The sequence below is a fragment of the Choloepus didactylus genome, chromosome 26 (assembly GCF_015220235.1).
Source record: "Choloepus didactylus isolate mChoDid1 chromosome 26, mChoDid1.pri, whole genome shotgun sequence".
In the NCBI taxonomy this organism is placed as follows: domain Eukaryota; kingdom Metazoa; phylum Chordata; class Mammalia; order Pilosa; family Megalonychidae; genus Choloepus; species Choloepus didactylus.
The window spans coordinates 11,091,429-11,113,165 of NC_051332.1; the positions used below are offsets into that span (position 1 = coordinate 11,091,429).

General features: G+C 35.1%; 1 pseudogene; it reads left to right on the forward strand.

Annotated features, from left to right (window-relative positions):
* Positions 1-20,586: 20,586 nt before the first annotated feature.
* LOC119520758 lies at positions 20,587-21,510 on the forward strand (annotated as a pseudogene).
* Positions 21,511-21,737: the final 227 nt, after the last annotated feature.

Here is a 21,737-nt window from a genome sequence, read left to right on the forward strand (position 1 = left end):
TCAAACACCATAAATTCAATGTTTTGAGCCCTATATTTCAGGGACATTTTAGAATATGTCAGAATATTTGGAGAATTCCTCAACATCACAACCATCTAATTTCAAAACACTTTCATCACTTCAAACAGAAAAATCATAGTCATTTGCTGTCATTTCACATTTCCTCTCCTCAAGCCCCTGATAATAACTAATCTACTTTCTAACTCTATGGTTTTGACTATTCTGGATATTTCATATAAAAGAAATTATACAATATGCCCCATAGTGCTTGGCTTCTTTTACTAACCATCATATTTTCAAGGTTTGTCCATGTTGAAGAATGTAATAGTGTTAAATTTAGTTGCATAACTGAATAATATTTCTTTGTAATATAGCACATTTGGTTTGTTCATTCATAAGTTGGTGTACTTTTCAGGTGTTTCCATTTTTTTAGGTAATATGAATGAAAAATGCTGTAATTAACATCAATATACAGATTTTTGCCTGGACATAAGTTTTAAAATCTATTGAGTGGATTGTTGAGTAAAATCATGAGTGAATTGATGAGTCATATGCTAACCCCATGTTCAATTTTTGAGGATATTAGAAAAATGTTTTCTGTAGTGGCTGTAGATCATTTCCACATGCAGTGTACAAGAATACTGAGTTCTCCACAACCTTTCACTTGTTTCCCATTTTTCTTGTTGCCACTGTTACTTGGTTTGGTTTGGTTTATAGCCAACCAAGTGGGTGTGAAATGGTAACTCATTTGGATTTTGGTTAGCATTCCCATAGTGACTGATGGTGAACAACTTATCTTGGGCAAGTGCATATCATCCGCTTGTTTCTTTTTTTGTGGAAAATGTCTATTAAAATCATTTGGAGTTGATTGTATTCTAATTATTGAGTTTTAAGTTATTATATTCTATGGACACTAGATACATCTCAGATAAATTATTTACAAACATATTCTCACTTTCTGCTTGTTGGCTTTTCACTTTATTGATAGTGCCTTTAGAATCTCAAAAGTTTTAATTTTGATGTAGTACAATGTATCTATTATTTCTACTATTGCTTACACATTTGTTGTCATATCTAAGAAAGCATTGTCTAATACAAAATCACAAAGCTTTACTTCTCTCTTTTCTTTTGAAGAGTTTCATACTTTTATTTTTCATATTTAGACAACTGTTCCATTTAGAATTTATTTTTGTGTATGGTATGAAATAGAGTTCAAAGTTTATTTTTGTTTTTTACCTTTTTATTTTGAAATACTTTTGCATTTACAGGACACTTACAAAAATAATACAAACCCCTTACAGATAATTCTAAAATATCCCTATTCCTCCAGATATCCAGATCCACAAACTTTAATATTTTGCCACATTTGTCATATTCTGTCTATTCATACATCTATTAATCCATCTAGGTAGATAGCTAGCTATCATTTAATATGTCTATCATCTGTCTGAATATATATTTATCCATCCATATTGAATGTTTCCCTGTAAATTGTATACATCATGTGCCTTGAATGCTTAATACTGCCATGTACACATCCCAAGAACAAGAATGTGTAAGAATGTCCACCAGAGTGACCTCTCAATTCCATGTGAAATCTCTCAGCCACTGAAGCTTTATTTCATTTTATTTCACACCCCCATTTTGATCAAGAAGATATTCTCAATCCCATGATGCCAGGTCCAGATTCATCCTTGGAAGTCATATCCTGCATTGCCAGGGAGATTTACACCCCTGGGAATCAGGTCCCACATAGTGGGGAGGGCAATGAGATCACCAGCTAAGGTGGCTTAGTTTGATAGAGAGGGCCAAATCTGAGCAAAAATAGGCACTCATGAGGCCTCTTAGGCACAATTATAATCAAATATCTAGAGCATTCACAAATATCTGGAGGTTACAAAACATAATCAAACAATCAGTGGGTTGAAGAAGAAATTGAAAGAGAAACTGCTAAATATCTAGAGAAGAATGAAAATGAGAATACAACATATGAAAACTTTTGGGATGCAGCAAAACTAGTAATGAGGGGGGAATTTTATAGCTCTAAATGCATACATTAAAAAGGAAGAAAGAGCTAAAAGCAAAGAACTAATGGAACAATGGAAGAAGCTAGAAAATGAACAGCAAACTAATCCTAAACCAAGTAGAAGAAAAGAAATAACAAGGATGAAAGCAGAAATAAATGATATATAGAAAAAAATCAAAAGAGGTAATAAATAATGCCAAAAATGAGTTCTTTGAAAAGATCAAGATTGAACAACCCTTAGCTAGACTGACAAAATAGGAAAGAGAGAAGACCTAAATAAACAAAATAATAAATGGGAGAGGAGTCATTAATGCAGATCCCAAAGAATTTTTTTTAAAAAATCATATGAGGAAGCTATCAACAATTGTGCACCAACAAACTAGAGAACTTAGAGGAAATGGATAGCTCCATGGAAACACATGAACAACCTAGACTGACCATAGAATAGAAGACCTTGACAAACTAATCACAAGCAAAGAGATGTAATCAGTAATCAAAAAGCTCCCTACAATTAAAAGCCAAGGGCCAGATGGCTTCACAGGGAGATTCTACTAAATTTCCAAAATACACCAAACCTAATTAAAAATTTTTAAAACATTGATGAAAATGGAACACTGCTTAACTCATTTTATAAAGCAAACATCACCCTAATACCAAAACCAGGTAAAGATTCTACAAGAAAGGAAAACTACAGGCCAGTTTCCCTCATGAATATAGATGCAAAAATTCTGAACAAAATACTTGCAAATTAAATCCAAAGACACATTTAAAAAAATCATACACCATGATCAAGTGGGGATCATTCCAGGTATGCAAGGATGGTTAAACATAGGGAAATCAATCAATGGAATACAAAACATTAATAAGTAGAAAGGGAAAAAAATCAAATGACCATCTCAATAGATGCTGAAAAAGCATTTTACAAAATTCAACATCATTTTTGGATAAAAAACACTTCAAAAGTTATAATTGAAGGAAACTTCCTCAATGTGATATAGGGCATATGTGAAAATCCCACAGCCAGCTTATTGCTCAATGGTGAGAGGCTTAAAGCTTTTCCTCTAAAAACAGAAATGAGACAAAGATGTCAATTTTCACCACTGTTATTCAACACCATTTTAGAAGCTCTAGCCAGAGCATTTCAGTAAGACAAATAAATTAAATGTATCCAAAATAGAAAGGAAGAAGTAAAACTGTCATAATTTGCAGAAGACATGATCTTCTATTTGGAAAACCATGAGAAATTGATTTAAGCTAATAAGCAAATTTAGCTAACTGGCAGGATATAAGGTTAATGCACATTAGTCAGTAATGTTCTTATACATAGAAATAACCTAACTGAAGAGACACCCAATAAAAAGAGTACATTCTCAATAGCATATAAAAAAATCAAGTACCTATGAATAAATTTAAGCAAGGATGTAAAAGACCTATACAAAGAAAACTACATAGCTTAATAAAAGAAACAGAAGGGTACCTAAAGAGATGGAACACTATTCCATGTTCATGGATAAGAAGGCTAAATATCATGAATATATGAATCCTAACAGAACTCACCTACAGATTCAATGCAATTCCAATAAAAATTCCAACAACCAAATTTTTGGACTTGGAAAAGCTAGTTATCAATTTATTTGGAAGGAAAAGTTACCTTGAATTGCTAAAAAAATTCTAAAAATAATTAATTGGGAGGACTTAGACTTCCTGACTTTCAAGTTTACTATAAAGCCAGAGTAGACAAAACAGCATCTTATTGACACAAAAATAGGCATATTGATCAATGAAATCAACTAGAGAATTAGGAAATAGACAGCCAGTTATATGGTTGATATATCTTTAATAAGGCCCCAAATCCACTGAACTGGTACATAAGAGTCTCTTCAACAAATGGGACTGGGAGAACTGGATATCCATATCAAAAAAATGTAAGAGGATCCCTACCTTAAACCCTACACAAAAATTCACTCAAAGTGAATCAAAGACCTCAACATAAGAGGCAGTATCATAAAACTCCTAGAAGATAATACAGGGAAACCTCTTCATGACCTAGTATTAGGAGGTTGCTTCTGAGACCATACACCCAAAGCACAGTGAAAAGAAAATTAGATAGGGATAGGACATGGGTTTTAGTTACTTCTCCAGGGCAGTAGGTAGAAAGCCAGGAACTGCATGAACTGGACACCACAGAGCAATCTGACTCTTGGCATATTTCATACAACACTCATGAATGCATGGAACAGCTGAGAACAGTGAAATCTGTAAGTTCTCATGACCAGGGGACTGGTGCTCCTCCTTGCCAGGCTCAGGCCAGTGGGAGGAGGGGCTGTTGGTGCTGGGAACCAGGAGGGAGAACTGCAAGTGTGGCTCTGATTGAAAAATCAGATTGCTGATCAAAATACAAACAGATAGAATGAGATCAGACACTGGAGCATCCAGAAGCAGTCAGCCTGGTGGATAGGAGATAGGTCTAGCAAAAACAGCAAAAAAAAAAAAACCCTAAAATTGAAAACAGATTTTTGGAGTTCTGATGAACATAAAATGGAGAAGGGCAGGGCTCAAAGAGAATCAGGTGCATATCATATGCAAATCTAGAAGCCAAGGACCCTTGTTTGAAGAGCCTATTTCTCTGATTTCTTGATTGTTCCTTAATGGCTCTAATCTTCTTGTATCTTAGCATTTCAATTGCCCATTATATCTGCAAGGAAGGCCCTTCTTTTTCTTTTTCTTTTCTTATCTTTTTCTCTTACTCTAAAACAATTACTCTAAGAATCCCATTACAGAAAGTATCAAAGACTTGCAATTTTGGCCCAGGCAAGAGCAGAGATAAGATAGCTCTGAGAGACAAAGTAATAAGTCTCATGGCTGAGAAATTTCACTTAACACCATAACTTCCCAAGAAAAGGGGGGTGTCAATTACAGCCATTTTCCTGGTGGGCTGGAAATGCTCCTGCCCAGTGAAAGGACCATAGCCAAGAGCTACCCCAAACAACCCAGTGTGATGGGAAGTGTTTACAACAACATGCACACATGCCACAATATCTGGCATGGAAAATAGACTTTTGGCCACCTGCAGCTAACTGTCCCAGAGCTGGGAAAGTGGAGCTCTGTGAAAAGGGAGAAATTAACGTGCCTCATTCAGCCACCTTTACATCAGGCTGGGAATGCCCCTACATGGCCCTGTGGCCCAGAACTTTCCTTAGGGGATGGTGTTCACCTGTGATGTAGCACACTCTTCCCTCAGCAGAGACCCTAAGAGGGCAGAGATAGGAAGATGGACCCACTTGCAAGTACAAGGAACCATACACCAATTCCAAGTACTTCTGGGTCAGCAGTAGAGACAAACTGTGGTGAGACTGAAATGAAGGATTAGACTATTGCAACAGTTTTAAGTCTCCAGAAACACCTGGGAGATTTCATTATTAAAGCTGCCTTCCCTCCCTACCCACTCAGACAAATGCTGCACATTCAGGGCAGGCACCACAAACTACACATGCAAACTTGGTGCACCATTTGGACTACCACAAGACTCACACCCCAACTCACCATAAAGAAAATGTTGGGAGAACTAGCTTGAGGGGAATAGGTGGCTCATGGGTGCCACCTGCTGGTTAGTTAAAGTGTACTCCACCAAACTACAGAACTGACAAATTAGAGATAAGGGTTTGAAACAGCCTACATATCCTAAAAGAAACCTATCAAGTTAAACAAATGCCAAGGGCCATAAACAACAGAAAATTTTAAAGTATATGAAAAAACCAGGTGATGGGGAAAACCCAAAACCACAAACCCAAATCAAAAGAACAGAGGAGACAGAGTATGTGGAGCAATTAATCAAAGAACTAAAGACAAAAAATGAGAGCATGGCACAGGATACAAAGGGTATGAAGAAGTTCCTAGAAGAGCATAAAGAAGAAATTGCAAGAGAAAATTTAAAAAATAGATGACTTTATGGAAATAAAAGAAACTGTTGACCAAGTAAAAAACATTCTGGATACTTATTGTACAAAACTAGAGGAAGGTGAGCAGTGAATCGGTGAAATCAAGGATGACAGTACAGAAATTGAAAGAACAAAAGAAAGAATGGGGAAAAAATAAAAAAAAAAATCAAAATGGACTTCAGGGATATGATATATAATATAAAACATCAAAATATGAGTCCTTACTGTTCCAGAATGGGAAGAGAAGGGTGAAGCTATAGGAAGAGTATTCAAAGAAATTGTTGGGAAAAACTTCCTAAATCATCTAAACAGCATAACTAAACAAATCATAAATGCTCAGTGAACTCCAAAGAGAATAAATCCAAATAAACCCACTAGAGACATATTCCAATCAGATTCTCAAATACTGAAGAGAAGGAGCAAGTTCTCAAAGCAACAAGAGTAAATCAATTCACCACTTACAAAGGAAACATCACAAGTCTAAATAGTGACTACTCAGCAACCACTGTGGAGGGGAGAAGGCTGTGGCATGACATACTTAAAATTATGAGATGGAAAAATTGCCAACCAAGAATAGTTTATCCAGCAAAGCTTTCCTGAAAATTTGAGGTAGACCTTAAATTATTCATAGATAAACAAATGCTGAAAGAATTCACTAACAAGAGACCTGCCCTACTTGAGATACTAAAGGGAACCCTAACAAAAGAAAAACAAAGAAAGGAGAGAGAGAGATAGAGAAATGTTCAGTACTAAAGAGTTTCATTATGAATGCATCAAGGGACATTAAAGGAGAGAGGGAAAAATATATCTGAGAAACATAAACCAAAGGATAAGATGGCTGATTCAAGAAATGTCTTCACAGTAGTAACATTGAATGTAAATGAATTAAACTCCCTAATTAAAGATACAGATTGGCAGAATGGATCAAAAAATATGAACCATCAATTTGTTACATACAAGAGACTCATCTTAGATACAGGAAAACAAACAAATTGAAAGTGAAAGGATGGAAAAAATATTTCATGCAATCTGCAGCCGAAGGAAAGGAGTGGCAACAATAATCTCAGTAAAACAGACTTTAAATGCCAGGAGATTATGAGAGACACAGAAGGCCACTACATAGTAATAAAAGGGGCAATTCAACAAAAAGAAATAAAATCATGGTGCCACAAAATACATGAGTCAAACACTGGAAAAACTAAAGGAAGCAATTGATGATTCCACAATAATTGTTGGAGACTTTAACACATCACTCTCTCCTATAAATAAATCAACCAGACAGAAGACCAATAAGGAAATTGAAAACCTAAGCAATCTGATAAATGAATTTGATTTAACCAACATATATAGAACATTACATCCCAAATCACCAGGATACACATTCTTCTCTAGTCTTCATGAAACTTTCTCCAGAATAGCTCATATGCTGGGACACAAAACAAGCCTCAATAAATTAAAAAAAAATAATTAAATTATACAAAGCACATTCTCTGACTAAAATGGAATACAATTAGAAATAAATAACCATCAGAGATTAGAAAATTCACAAATACCTGGAAATTAAACAACATACTGTTACACAATCAGTGGGTTAAAAAGGAATAGCAAGAGAAATTGCTGAATATAGAAAGGTGATTGAAAATGAGAACACAACATATCAATACCTCTGGGATGCAGCAAAAGTGGTACTGAGGGGGAAATTTTTAGCTCTGAAACACATATATCAAAATTGAAGAAAGAGCTAAAATCAAAGAACTAATGGATCAACTGAAGAAGCTAGAAAATGAACAGGAAACCAATCTTAAACCAAATAGAAGAAAAGAAATAACAAAGACTAAAGCAGAAACAAATGACATAGAGACCAAAAAAAAAAAAAAAATAGAATAAATAACACCGAGTTGGTTCTTTGAGAAGAGCAACAAAACTGGCAAGCTCCTAGCTAGACTGAAAAAATAAAAAATAGAGAAGATCCATATACACAAAATAATGAATGAGAAACGTGACATTACTGTGGATCCTGAAGAAATTAAAAAAAAAATTATAAGATGAAACTATGAACAATTTTATGCCAACAAACTGGATAACATATAGGAAATGGACAATTTCCTGGAAACATAAGAACAACCTAGACAGACCGGAGAAGAAATAGAAGACCACAACCAATAAATCACAAGCAAATAACCAATCAGTCATCAAAAATCTTCCCACAAATAAATGCCCAGGGCCAGATGGTTTCACAGAGGAATATTGCCAAACTTTCCAAACAGAACTGACACAAAACTTACTTAAACTCTTTGAAAACATTGAAGAAAATGGAATACTACCTAACACAGTTTATGAAGCTGATGTCAGTCAAATACCAAAACCAGGCAAAGATGCTCCAAAAAAGGAATACTACAGGACAATCTCCCTGTTGAATATAGATGCAAAAATTCCCAAAAAAATTCTTGCAAATCAAATCCAAAGACACATTAAAAAAAAATCATACACCATGAACCCCAAGTGGGGTTCATTCCAGTCATGCAAGGATGGTTCAGCATAAGAAAATTAACAAATATATTTCAAAACATTAACAAATCAAAGGAGAAAAATCAAATGATCATCTCAATAGATGCTGAAAAAGCATTTGACAAAATTCAACATCACTTTTGATAAAACCACTTCAAAAGGTGGGAATTGAAGGAAACTTCTTCAATATGATAAACAGAATATATGACAAAACCACAGCCAGCATAGTACTCAATGGCAAGAGATGGAAAGCCTTCCCCACAAGATCAGTAATGAGACAAGGATGCCTGCAGTCACCACTGTCATTCAACATTGGGCTAGAAGTGCTAGCCAAGGCAATCTGGCAAGACAAAAAATAAATCATCCAAATTGAAAAGGAAGAAGTTAAACTGTCATGATGATATGATCTTATACCTGGAAAACCATGACAAACTGATGACAGAGCTACTGGAGCTAATAAACAAATTTAGCAAAGTAGCATGATACATGATTAATACATATAAGTCAGTCATGTCTCTATATGCTAGAAATGAACAAAGTGAAGGGACACTCAATAAAAAGATATCATTTTCAATAGCAACTAAAAAAGTCAAGTACCTAGGAATAAGCTTCACCAAAGATATAAAAGACCCATACAAAGAAAACTACATAACTCAACTAAAAGAAATAAAGGGGACCTTAAAAGATGGAAAAAATATTCCAGGTTCATGAAAGGAATGCTAAATGTCATTAAGATATCAATTCTACCCAACTCATCTACAGATTCAATGCAATCCCTATCAACACTCCAACAACCTATTTTGCAGACTTGGAAAAGGTAGTTGTCAAATTTATTTGGAAGGAAAGATACCTCAAATTGCTAAAGACACCCTAAAAGAGAAAAATGAAGTGGGAGGACTTAGACTTCCTGATTTGGAAGCTTATTGTAAAGCAACAGTAGTCAAAACAGCATGGTACTGGCACAAAGACAGACATATCGATCAATGGAATTGAATTGAGAATTCAGAGAAAGACCCCCAGATCTATGGCTGACTGATCTTTGATAAGGCCCTGAAAACCACTGAACTGGGACATAATGGTCTTTTCAACAAATGGGGCTGGGAGATTTGGATATCCATATCCAAAAGAATGAAAGAGGACACCTCCCTCACACCCTACACAAAAATTAAATCAAAATGGATCAAAGATTTCAATATAAAAGACAGTACCATAAAACTCCTAGAAGATAATGTAGAGAAACATCTTCAAGACCTTGTATTAGGTGGTCACTTCCTAGATTTACACCTGAAGCACAAGCAACAAAAGAAAAAATAAATGGGAACTCCTCAAGCTTAGAAGTTTCTGTATCCCAAAGGAATTTGTCAAAAAGTTAAAGAGACAGCCAACTCAATGGGAAAATATTTTTGGAAACCGTGTATCTGACAAAGGACTGATATCTCACATACATAAAGAAATCCTACAACTCAATGACAACACTACAGACAGCCCAATTATAAATTGGGCAAAAGATATGAAAAGACAGGTCTCTGAAGAAGAAATACAAATGGCCAGGAAACACATGAAAAAATGTTGGGCTTCACTAGCAATTAGAGAAATGCAAATTAAGACCACAATGAGATACCTTCTCACACCAATTAGAATGTCTGCCATTAAACAAATAGGATACTACAAATTCTGGAGAGGATGTGGAAAAATCAGAACTCATGCATTCTTGGTGGGACTGTATAATGGTTCAGCCACTCTGGAAGTCAGTCTGGCTGTTCTTTAGAAAACTAGATAAAGAGTTACCCTTTGATCCAGCAATTGCACTTCTTGGTATATACCTGGAAGATCTGAAAGCAGTGACAAGAACAGATATCTGCATGTCAATGTTCACAGCAGCATTATTCACAATTGCTAAGAGATGGAAACAACCCAAATGTCCTTCAACAGATGAGTGGATAAATAAAATGTGGTATCTGCACATGATGGAATACTATCCAGCAACTGTACTTTTTAGTATATACCTGGAAGACCTGAGAGCAGGGATATGAACAGATATCTGCATGCCAGTATTCATAGCAGCATTATTCACAATTGCCCAGAGATGGAGTCAACACAAATGTCCTTCAACAGAGAAGTGGACAAATAAAATGTGGTATATACACATGATGCAATAGTGCATAGCAGTAAGAAGGAATGATGTTATGAAACATATGACAACCTTGATGAACCCTGAAGACATAATGCTGAACAAAATAAGCCAGGCACAAAAAGAGAAATATTATATGCTACCACTAATATAAACATTGAAAAATGTAAAACAAATGGCTTATAATATAGAATGTAGGGGAACTAGCAATAGAGAGCAATTAATGAAGGAGGAATGGCAACCTAGTAAGAGCATATAAGCTATCATTGGTAAATTTAAGTTTCTGGGAATGTCCAGGAATGACTATGCTTTTTTAAATTTCTGGTGGGTGTGCTAGGAACAAGTTCACAGAAATGTTGCTATATTAGTTTATTTTCTTGGTGTAGAGTAGGAACGTTTTGGAAGCAAAGTAGTTATTTTAGGTTAGTCATCATTTTCTTACTCCCTTATTATGATTTGTTTGAACTGATTTTTATTGTATTTTTTAACTTTTTTGATATAGTTAATTTTAAAAAAGTTATTTTAAAAAATAAAACAACAAAAACAATGAAAAAAATATGAAGAGCCCCTCTGAGGATCTGTTGGATAATGCAGGGGTGTTGGACTTCCCTACCACAATGGTTGCTGATGTGCTCACAGACATTGGGGAATGGTGATTTGATGGGCTGAGCCCTCTACCATGGGACTTGCACTTGGAAAGACTGTTGCTGCAGAGGAGAGGCTAGGCCTCCCTATAATTATACCTAAGTGCCTCCTCCTGAATGCCTCTTTGTTTTTCAGATGTGGCCCTCACTCTCTAGCTAAGCCAGCTTGGCAGGTGAAATCACTGTCCTCTCCTGTATGTGAGATCTGACACCCAGGAGAGTTAATCTCCCTGGCAATGCGGAATATGACTCCTGGGGAGGAGTCTAGACCAGCATAATGTGATGGAGTACATCTTCTTGTTGAAAAGGAGGATGTGAAAGGAAATGCAATAATCTTCAGTGGCAGAGAGATTCCAAAAGGAGTCAAGAAGTCAGTCTGGTGGGCACTATTGTGAACAATATAGACAATCCTTTTTAAGTTTTAACGAATTGGAATAGCTAGCAGTAAATACCTGAACCTATAAAACTACAGCCCAGAACCTTTGAGTCTTGAAGGCAATTGTATAATAATGTGGTTTATGAGTTGTGACAGTGTGATTTGATAGGACATATGGATCAAACTCCCCCTTGTCTAGTGTATGGATGGATGTGTAGAAAAACAGGGGTCAAAAAAATAAAACCTAAAGGAAGAATGGGGGTATCAATTTGGGTGTTGGGTCTGGCTTTTGTTTTTTTTTTTTTATTCTTGCTTTCATTTCTTCTGGAAAATGGAAAATGTTAAAAAGAATTCATCAGGGTGATGAGTGAAGAACTATATGATGATAATGTGATCAATGGATTGTATCCTTTGGATGATCATATGGTATGTGAACAAATCTTAATTTAAAAAATCAAAATAAAAGACACTGTACCTATAATTTTGGAGAAAAAAAATATCTGATGACAGTAGTTACCCCTGGAGATGGGACCCAAGATGTGTTGGCAAGGCAAGGGAGTGGCCAAAGGGGCAATTTATTCTTTTTGCATTTTTGTTGTTGTTTTATTTTTATGATAACTGTTTCATGTGTTACTAACATAAATTTAAAACAAATGGTGCAGGAAAAATATTTAAAAGCATCTGTACCTCAAAGGAATTTGTCAAAAAGTTGAAGAGGAAGACAACTCAATTGGAAAAAGAAATTCAGGAATGATGTATCTGACAAAATACTGATATCTTGCATATAAAAGAAATCTACAACTCAATGACTATAGTACACATAACCCAATTATAAATGGGCAAAAGATATGAAAAGGCATTTCTCTGAAGAGGAAATGCAAATGGCTAAAAAACACATGAAAATAATATTCATCTTCACTAGCTAATCGGGAGATGCAAACCAAGACCACAACAAGTTATCTCACACCAATTAGAATGACTGCCATTAAATAAACAGGAAACTAAAAATGGTGGAGAGGATGTGGAGGAATTGTAATTCTTACTCATTGCTCTTGGGACTGTATAATGGTATAGCCACTCCGGAGGTCTGGCAGTTTATTAGAAAACTAGATATCAAATTACCCTATGATCCAGCAATTTCACTTCTAGGTATATACCCAGAAAATCTGAACCAGTGACATGAACAGATATTTGCATACCAATAGTCACAGTGGCATTGTTCACAATTGCCTAGAGATGGAAACAATCCAAATGTCCTACAAAAGATGAATGGATAAACAAAATATGGTACATACACATAGTGGAATATTACATGGCAATAAGAAGGAGTGAGGTCATGAATCATATGACAACATGCTTGAAGACCATGCTGAGTGAAATAAGCCAGACACAAAAAAAAGAGTATTGTACATTACCACTAATGTGAACTCTGGGAAAAATGTAAAATAAGTGTCTTATATTGTAGAATATAGGAGTCCTAGAGATAGACAGCAACTAGTGTAGGAGAAATGATAACCTAATAAGAACAGATAAGATATTGAGGGCAATGTTAATGATATGGGAATGCTCAGGATTGACTGTGGTTTGTTAATTTTCTTGGGGTATGGTAGGAACATGTTGGAAGCAATATAGTTATGTTAGGGTATTTGTCTTACTTATTCCTTGTTTTGTTTGAAATGTTTTTTTTTTTAATTTTTGATAAAGATTTAAAAATGATACTGAAGGATCTCTAATTTTATTCCATAACCCCAGAGTTCATGTAGAATGAGATATCATCATGTAATAATTAATTTCACCCTGTCTTCTCTCATTGGTAGCATCATGGAAATCCTTTATCCATAACACCCACCAATACTTCCATGTTAATAATGAAAAACTTTCATATCTATGGTATTAAAGCAACACCCAGTCCTGGTCAGAGTCTGCAGTTTTCATATCAGTTTGAGGAGTAGGATCTCAATCCTCAATGACCACATTTACTCCCCTAAACATGTGCTGGTGAAGATTATCCAGCAGAGAAGTAGATGGTGACATGAGATGGGGAGTGGTTTTGAGCCCATGTATAAGTATAGGAGTGGGTTTAGACAGAAGTGGGGCCATATTATTCACATCACAGTAAAAAAATTACAAAACCTGTGGCTATGGTCTGACACATTTAGTGCCAGGAGAATTAGATTTCTGACTAATTGTATTTTGTCAATCAATTTATTGTGGTTTCACAGCTGAATGTAAGAAATGTGGAAATGTGTTGGAGCCATGGGGAGAGAGGAGGAGGTATGGATTTATTAGTTGGAGGCAGTCTAGGGTCTAGGAATATATAGTGATATTTGTGAGTGTCTAAGTCTGTTTATTTAAAGTATGTTCACATATTTAAAGTGAGATCAATCAACAAGGTTTAGACTTTTTCCAGCAATGTTTCTTTGCTCCTTATAGATTTGCCAGGCATGGTAAGTATGGCATTTATCTTGGTTGGATTTCTGCCAGGACAATGCAGGGAATATCACACTTCATGGGGGAAATCCCTAGAAGATATCAATAAGAGGCTAATAACAACAATAAAAATAACCGTATCTGTATGTACTCATAACTTATTCCATCTCCAAACTGAAAATAATGGATCTTATTTGTTCATTTTATATTTAATTATTTTTGCATTTTTTTCTATATATATACAGAGAGAGAGAGAGAGAGAGAGAGAGAGAGACAGAGAGAGAGAGAGAGAGAGAGCACAAATATTTATTGAGTAAAATATTGTTATATTATATCCTATTATCTTTTCCTAGGATAAGTGATTTCATATTAAATAAAAGTAAGACTCCAAAACTAAGAGTCTAAGTTATTAAAATGTTCATGCTTTATTTTCCTGGATGCTAAAACAAAAACCATAAAATGGGTTGACTTAACAACAGGAATTTTTCAGAGGATAGAGTATAAAGTCTAGACTGCTTCTTCTTCCTGGGATGGGTATATTTTGGCTTCATAACATTCCATGGGGTTCCTTGGCTTTTGCGCCATATGTCAATGCATATGGCAGCATCTTCTTTCCCTTTTCTGTTGACTTCCAGCTTCTGGCTGTTCCTTGTAGCTTCTATGTCTGACTTTCTTTCTGTTTATAAAGGATTCCAATAATCCAGAATGAAGCCCAACCTGATTCAGTTGGGCCACACTTTAACTCAAGTAACATTTAACAGGTCTTGTTTATAATGAGCTCATCCACACCCATCAGAATGCTGGCCAAGACCAACAACAGATCCAAACTGTGTGTGCAGTTCAATCTACCACAGCACACTTCTCTGGGCTTGCATATTTGTTGTTTGAATGTGATAAAAAGAGATCCTAAAATTCTTTGAGCCCCTTTCTTGAAGCAAACCCTGTGTAAATATTTGATATATACCATTTTATGTAATTCTTAGAATGTGCCTTACAAAAGCCCATCTTTATAGGTTTGGAAGCAAGCTGGAATTTTAAGTGATTTGCCCATATCAACTCCATAATCTGCAGTGATTCTGTCTCTTAAACTCTTCTCTCTAAGTCTAATGTTCATTTTATTACACTGCCTGTAAGTTTCAACTTGCTGCTTCAGTACAGCTGTTGGCTGAATTAATGTTTATAAATCATTTGTCTCTTCCTCCTAAAAAAGAAAAAACTGCCACTTTCATAGCATTATTTGGTCACACTAATGAATAATGCCCTATGGAATTATTCACTGTAAACAGGAAACTTTCTCTGATAAGAGTTCCACTATTATAAAGCTGACTACACATGAGTGGTTCCATCATCTTTCATGCTCAGTTATCTCAATTACAAAAGAGGAAATGCTAGTAAATATTTTCTAACATATTTTGTATTTTTTAAATTATATTTTGGGATAAACAGGCCCATCCTCTTTGGCCTAATTCTAAGTAGCAGACAAATGCACCAAAGTTCTGAAGTTTGATTAATTGCTTTATTTAAGTACAGATCTGAGTAACTCTCAAATAATCAAAGTTGAGGGAAATGACCAGGGTTTTGCCTCCATATACTTGGACATTGTGGAGCAATTACAGAAGAAAAAGGAATATCTAAGGCTTGATGATGTAAGGTTCTACATACAAAATACAGCCATTCATCTTTGTCTTTTCTAAGAGTAGAAACTTAGGCAATTGTGAAAGATTAAGTGTGAGATGACTTACCCTGCTTTCATTGGAACAAATTAATAGGAAAAGAAGGTGTTGAATTAATCACTATATATATAATTGGAAAAATGCTTCACAAGAGATGGTGAAGTTGTTTCCTCTTTCCAACACCTCATAAACAACAGAATTTTCTAATATCTTCATGAGTTTTATGTTAGAGAGACTAAGAAGCAATGTGAACAGTGAGGAATGGATGCTCTGAGGTGCTGCGTGGGAATTTATTTCTCATAAACTTTGCCATATAATGTAGAGATTCTCCTTTCAGATAGAGGTTTTTGGTTTGATGCAGGGCACATTGACTGGTGACATGATATCATTTTGTGCTTAGAATTTTAAATATCTCAATGTACTCTCAGCAGAAAATGGTGTCATAATGGAATGTATACAACCAAAATATAAACTCAAGCACTTTGGACAAGGTGAGTCATGGTGATATTACTGAATTGACTGAATTTGGGTTAGAATTAATCTTTTAATTTGGAGATGTAGTTTTTCTCTCATCAGAAAATTAATTTTGCTTTATGTGGATTTGGCAGCTCCATATCAGATCTGAAAAGTGCAGACACACCTTAAAATATAGAAAGTGGTAACATGAACTTATGAGGATTCTTTATGTGCTACTCTGGAGTATTATATACTTACTTTCTCTGTGTCTGAGGCCCATTAATAGTTAAATGAATAGAATAGAGGAAATCAATTCCTATTGAAGATATACTATATGCTGAATGCACAGAGCTCACTTAATTTCATCTTCACAGCTGTCTAGGAAGTGTTTAAAGTTTAATCTGCTGAGGCTCAGTCAAAAAACAGTTTGCTACTTGATTTTGGACTGGTTGTCTATGAGGCTTTTAAAAAGTGCACCTTATCTTTCCCTTTTGCAAATAAACGCAGGAGCCTGAAATTGGAGATGTTACATATGTTTTGTCTCCCAGATTGTTTTTTTTTGTTTTGTTTTAAATATAGATTTCAGCCGTATGTTTCTTGTGAAGATCAAGAGAGACATTCATTTTAGGTCTGCCTCTGAGCAAAGGGAAAATATTCTCCAAGTTATAGTGTAACAAGGCAGCAATACTTCATGTAATTCCATTGCATTTTATATGCTCCCATATACAGTAAAGAAAGCTGAAGAATGTCAATGGAAATTGGCCCAAAACTCTAAAATAGCTCTGTAAATGTTTCAAGTCCCAGATTTCCAGATACTGGTAATGATTATCTTCCATAGTTTGACAACATGCTAGTTTCCAGTTCAGAAAACAAAATAATCATTGTAACACTCATCAAACAATCAGTATTGTTTCTCTGAGCAACAGAGAATCAAAATAGAAATGTGTTTCTCCCTTCAATAACATTGGCCCATGACATATGGAAACTTAGAGGTGGCCCTGTATGTTTAGTGTTTGGCTTATACTTTTCTCCTACAGAATTTCAGACTGCATTAAACAAATGAATGAGAAAAGAACCTCAAGGTCCTCATCTCTCATAATTTCCTTGCAAGTTATGCTAAAAGACTGACTTTTTAGTTCAATTGACCACTTTGCATCCATTTGGATACCATGTTAATTTAATACTAAGGTAAATATTTTGGTTCATTTCATCTGGCAAGCAATATGTTGTAAGCCTAATATTGGGCCATTCTACTAGTGATAGAAACATGCATCAAATATAGATGCAGCCCTTTTCTAAAACATGATGGCCAACTGCCTGGATTTGCCTGGGTATGAAGTGGTTTCAGGGAAGTGGGACTTCAGTTGAAAACAGGACAGTCTCCAGAGTACTTGGGCAAAATGGTGATCCTACTCTTAAAACTCATGTGAAGGAGTCAGGCATAATAATGATATGGATGATGGTGATGATGATGATGATGGTGATGGTGATAATTGACAGTCTTCCCTAGGAACCCACCAGATGTCATTGTCTATGACAGGGGCTGTGTATTTATTATTTAAGTTAATTCTCACAAAAGATAAATTAACATCAAATGTTTATGGAATCTGACACCTGTGACTGATAAAACACCTCATAGAAACACTGCTCCTTTAGTCCCTTACCAGGGATCCTAACTAGTCTCCTACATGTGCACAACTCTCAATTCACGTAGGGAATCTGTCAAGATACCTAGCAATGTGCTTAATATCCTTATTCTTCCATATTCAATGGCCTCACTTCTCACAGAACAAAATCCAAGTCCTTATAGTGGCCTGGCATTTCCTGCACAAAATGCCCTCATATCACCTTCATTTCCCCCCATGCACCCTAAGCTTCAGGAACACTATGTTCAGAGTACTTCAGAGAAACTAAGTATGTTCTGACTCTAAGATTTTTCCTTGCCGTTCACTCTGGGTAGGATAGTCTTTAACCAGACCTGCTGAAAATTACCTCTTCAAGCAGGCTTTTGCTAATACTATTATCTGTTTGAAAGATCTGTATCTTTCTCCCCTTATCCTACATCATTCTTCCCTATTATAGCAATCACCATTTAATATATGATAGTCTGTTTGCATTTGTTGGTTTGTTACCTTTGTTATCTACTAAATTTTAACTACTTGATTGTAGAACCATAAATGTTTCAATCACCAATGTATCTCAGTACTTAATAGCACTGCTATACAATAGACAATTAATGAAAAAATTTGCATGCATGAATGTATCATGATGATCTCATTCTTTTTCTATGCTCTTGGTTTTGATTTCTAAAATTTTTAAGCAGATGGTGTCCTGATCCCATCTAGTGTTCCATCCAAAAATGCACCTGCCATGCTCCCTGTTTATGCACTTTTCATTGTTAGAATTTGGAAATGAGACAGCTATTAAAATGAGTTTCCATTTTTCCACCCACAGCTCTATTTCACAGTTGTATTCATGCTTATCAAAGTTATATGAAATAGCAGTTTATTTTAATTTACTGAATGTGAATAATTGCAGAAAACACTAATTGTTGACCTTCGCTGTTTTAAATCAGTAATCCAAAATTATTATCCAAATTAAAATCCTGGATAATATATAGCATAGATATCCCCTCAGAGAGAAAGGCACATATAGAGCAGGATTTCTCACATAAAGACTAGGTAAAGGAAAAAAAAAAGCAAATATGATAGAAACATAAGAAATGTCACAATCACATTTAATGAATGCCTGGGAGACTGAGTGGAGGAAAGATTGAATTCACTTAACTGAGGTAAAATAACGAAAAAAATGAGAGAATATAGAATACTGTGTTACAAATAAAAATTCTCAAGAAATTCTTTGGGCAAAAAGCTAGAAAAATTTTTCAGAAAGGAAAATTTTTTCATTTGTATCAGTTCTTGATATATTTATCCAAACCATTAATACTTAATTTTAATTATAATCCTTGCTAAACAACAAAATCTGAAGAGGGTTAAGTACAAACATAGATAACCTATGAATGATGATGGAAACCAGAGCCTCCTTCCACATGCCTGCTTTTCTAGTTGAACACCTTTCCAACTGCTTGATTCTGCTGCAACTTATTGTTTATATACTAAACTATAGGAGGATAAACTAATTGTTTTCTAATATCAACATGCTTTAATCTAGCCTGAAATATGGACTAAACCTTGATCTACTGCAAACAAATGTAACACTGCACATTTTAAGGTGAAATGAATTAGGTGTTTTGCACAGAATAAGTCATTTATCAAACAACTAGAAAAATTAGAATAATGAAAAATCTAGTGAAGCCAGCACACAAGTTTAAAACCTGATTTTATAAATATATGTATTTGAGAAAGTTTTCTCCCAACCTATGAACACAACTTTTTAAATTTGGTAAAATTAATATATGAATGCATAAATAGGCAATACAGGGGAAGATTTTAAGAAATGAGGTAATGTGAAGAGTACTTCACATAATTTGTGGCATCTCAAAGACTGCTATATATATGTATGTTATTGTCTATTTACTCCTGTCATATTTCTATTATTACAGCAGTTATTGCTAGAGACAGTGGATAATAGAATAAAGAAATGCATATTATACAATCTGTGATACTATATGGTCATGTAATTGACCTATATAAAGAAGAGAAAATTAAGTGGGAAAATCTGTGCATTTGATTTTGAGTCTTGTGGGTCTTCAGAAAATGGAAACCTCATGGAAGACAGAATATTCAAATAATATTTTATAAATATTCAAATAATATTTTGTAAATAGGTTGGCATATAAGGGCAACTTATTGTAATATTTTCACAATTTATGGACAGTGATTTTGAATGACAGATGCATTTTTAAGAAAGATAAAGAAGTGATAAAGAGAATGAGAGGTGGGTTAGTGGCAGTTAGAGATAGAAGATCAGAAATTTAAGATTTAAAAGAGAATTTGGTGATAGAAGATAAAAGACTGACACATTTTAGTTGACACTGAACATTTCTGTTAGATTGACAGACATTGGGTGAATTCAATTGATTCCTATGACTTATTGAAAAATTTCAAGTGATGTATTTCTCCAGGCAACATTCTAGGGAAGGGAATGCTATAGTTATCTTATTTATTTATTTTTTTGCCAATAGTTCAGTATTTTATACTTAAAAAAAAAACACATGCATTCTTATAAATTACCGAGTTGTTTATCAGAGGAAAATGGAAAGGCGGACATTCATTTCAGATATTTATGTCAATGCTGAAGTGTTGAAGGAAGCACAATTGATTGCAAACCAGCATTAATTGATTCAGTGTTCCTTTTTATGTTCTTGTTTCATTTTGCTTCATGTTTCTTTACTTTGTTTTTGTTTCCATTTTTCTCTGAAGGAAGTTGAAGCAGTAAGTTCTCATGGAGAAATGGAATGAAACTTCAAATGACTTCATTTTGTTGGGTTTGTTTCCCCCAAATCAAACTGGCCTGCTTCTCTTGACCCTCATCATTCTCATATTCTTCCTTGCCTCCTTGGGAAACTCAGCCATGATTCACCTCATATGATTAGATTCCCATCTCCACACACCTGTGTATTTTCTACTCAGCCAGCTCTCCCTCATGAACCTGATGAACATCTCCAGTACTATCCCCAAGATGGTGTTCAACTTCCTTTCTGGCCAGAAAGGCATCTCTTTCCTTGGATGTGGTGCACAAATCTTCTTCTCAACAGTGGCAGGTTCTGAAGGTTTACTGCTGGTTTTCATGGCCTATGACCATTACATGGCCATTTGTCACCCTCTTCATTATCTCATCCATATGAGTAAAGGGATGTTCATCTGGCTGATCATAGGATCTTGGATCTTGGGGTGAATCAATTCCTTAGCACACACAGCCTATGTCCTCCACATTCCTTACTGTCAGTCAAGGGCTGTTAATCACTTCTTTTGTGACATTCCAGCCTTGTTGCTTCTTGCATGTGTGGATCCATGGGTCTATAAGTACATGGATTTTGTGAGCACAAGTCTTTTTCTCCTCCTTCCTTTTCTTGGCATTACAGCTTCATATAGTCAGGTACTTTATGCTATATATCATATGCACACAAAAAAGGGAAGAATAAAGGCTTTCACTACTTGTTCAACTCATTTAACTGTAGTGACATTTTACTATGTTCCTTTAGTCTACACCTATCTTCATCCCAGGAAGTTTCACTCACCTAGAGAAGATAAGATGTTGGCAGTCTTCTACACCATCCTCACCCCCATGTTCAATCCCATTATCTACAGCCTAAGGAATAAAGAAATGCTTGATGCTGTGAAAAGAGTGTGGTATTTTCTTCCATAAAAAAATAGTCATTGCCATCCTAATAATGTTTCCTTTACTCCCACTTTCATGTTGATTAGAACATCCTAGGTTATGTGATCTGAAAGACATGCAATGTGAACTGTATATGTAAATTTATATTTTCTAGTACATACATTAAAAGTGAAATGAAAATATTAATGAAAATATGCAAACTAATACCACAATGAGATACCACCTCACACCAATTAGAATGGCTGCCACTAAAC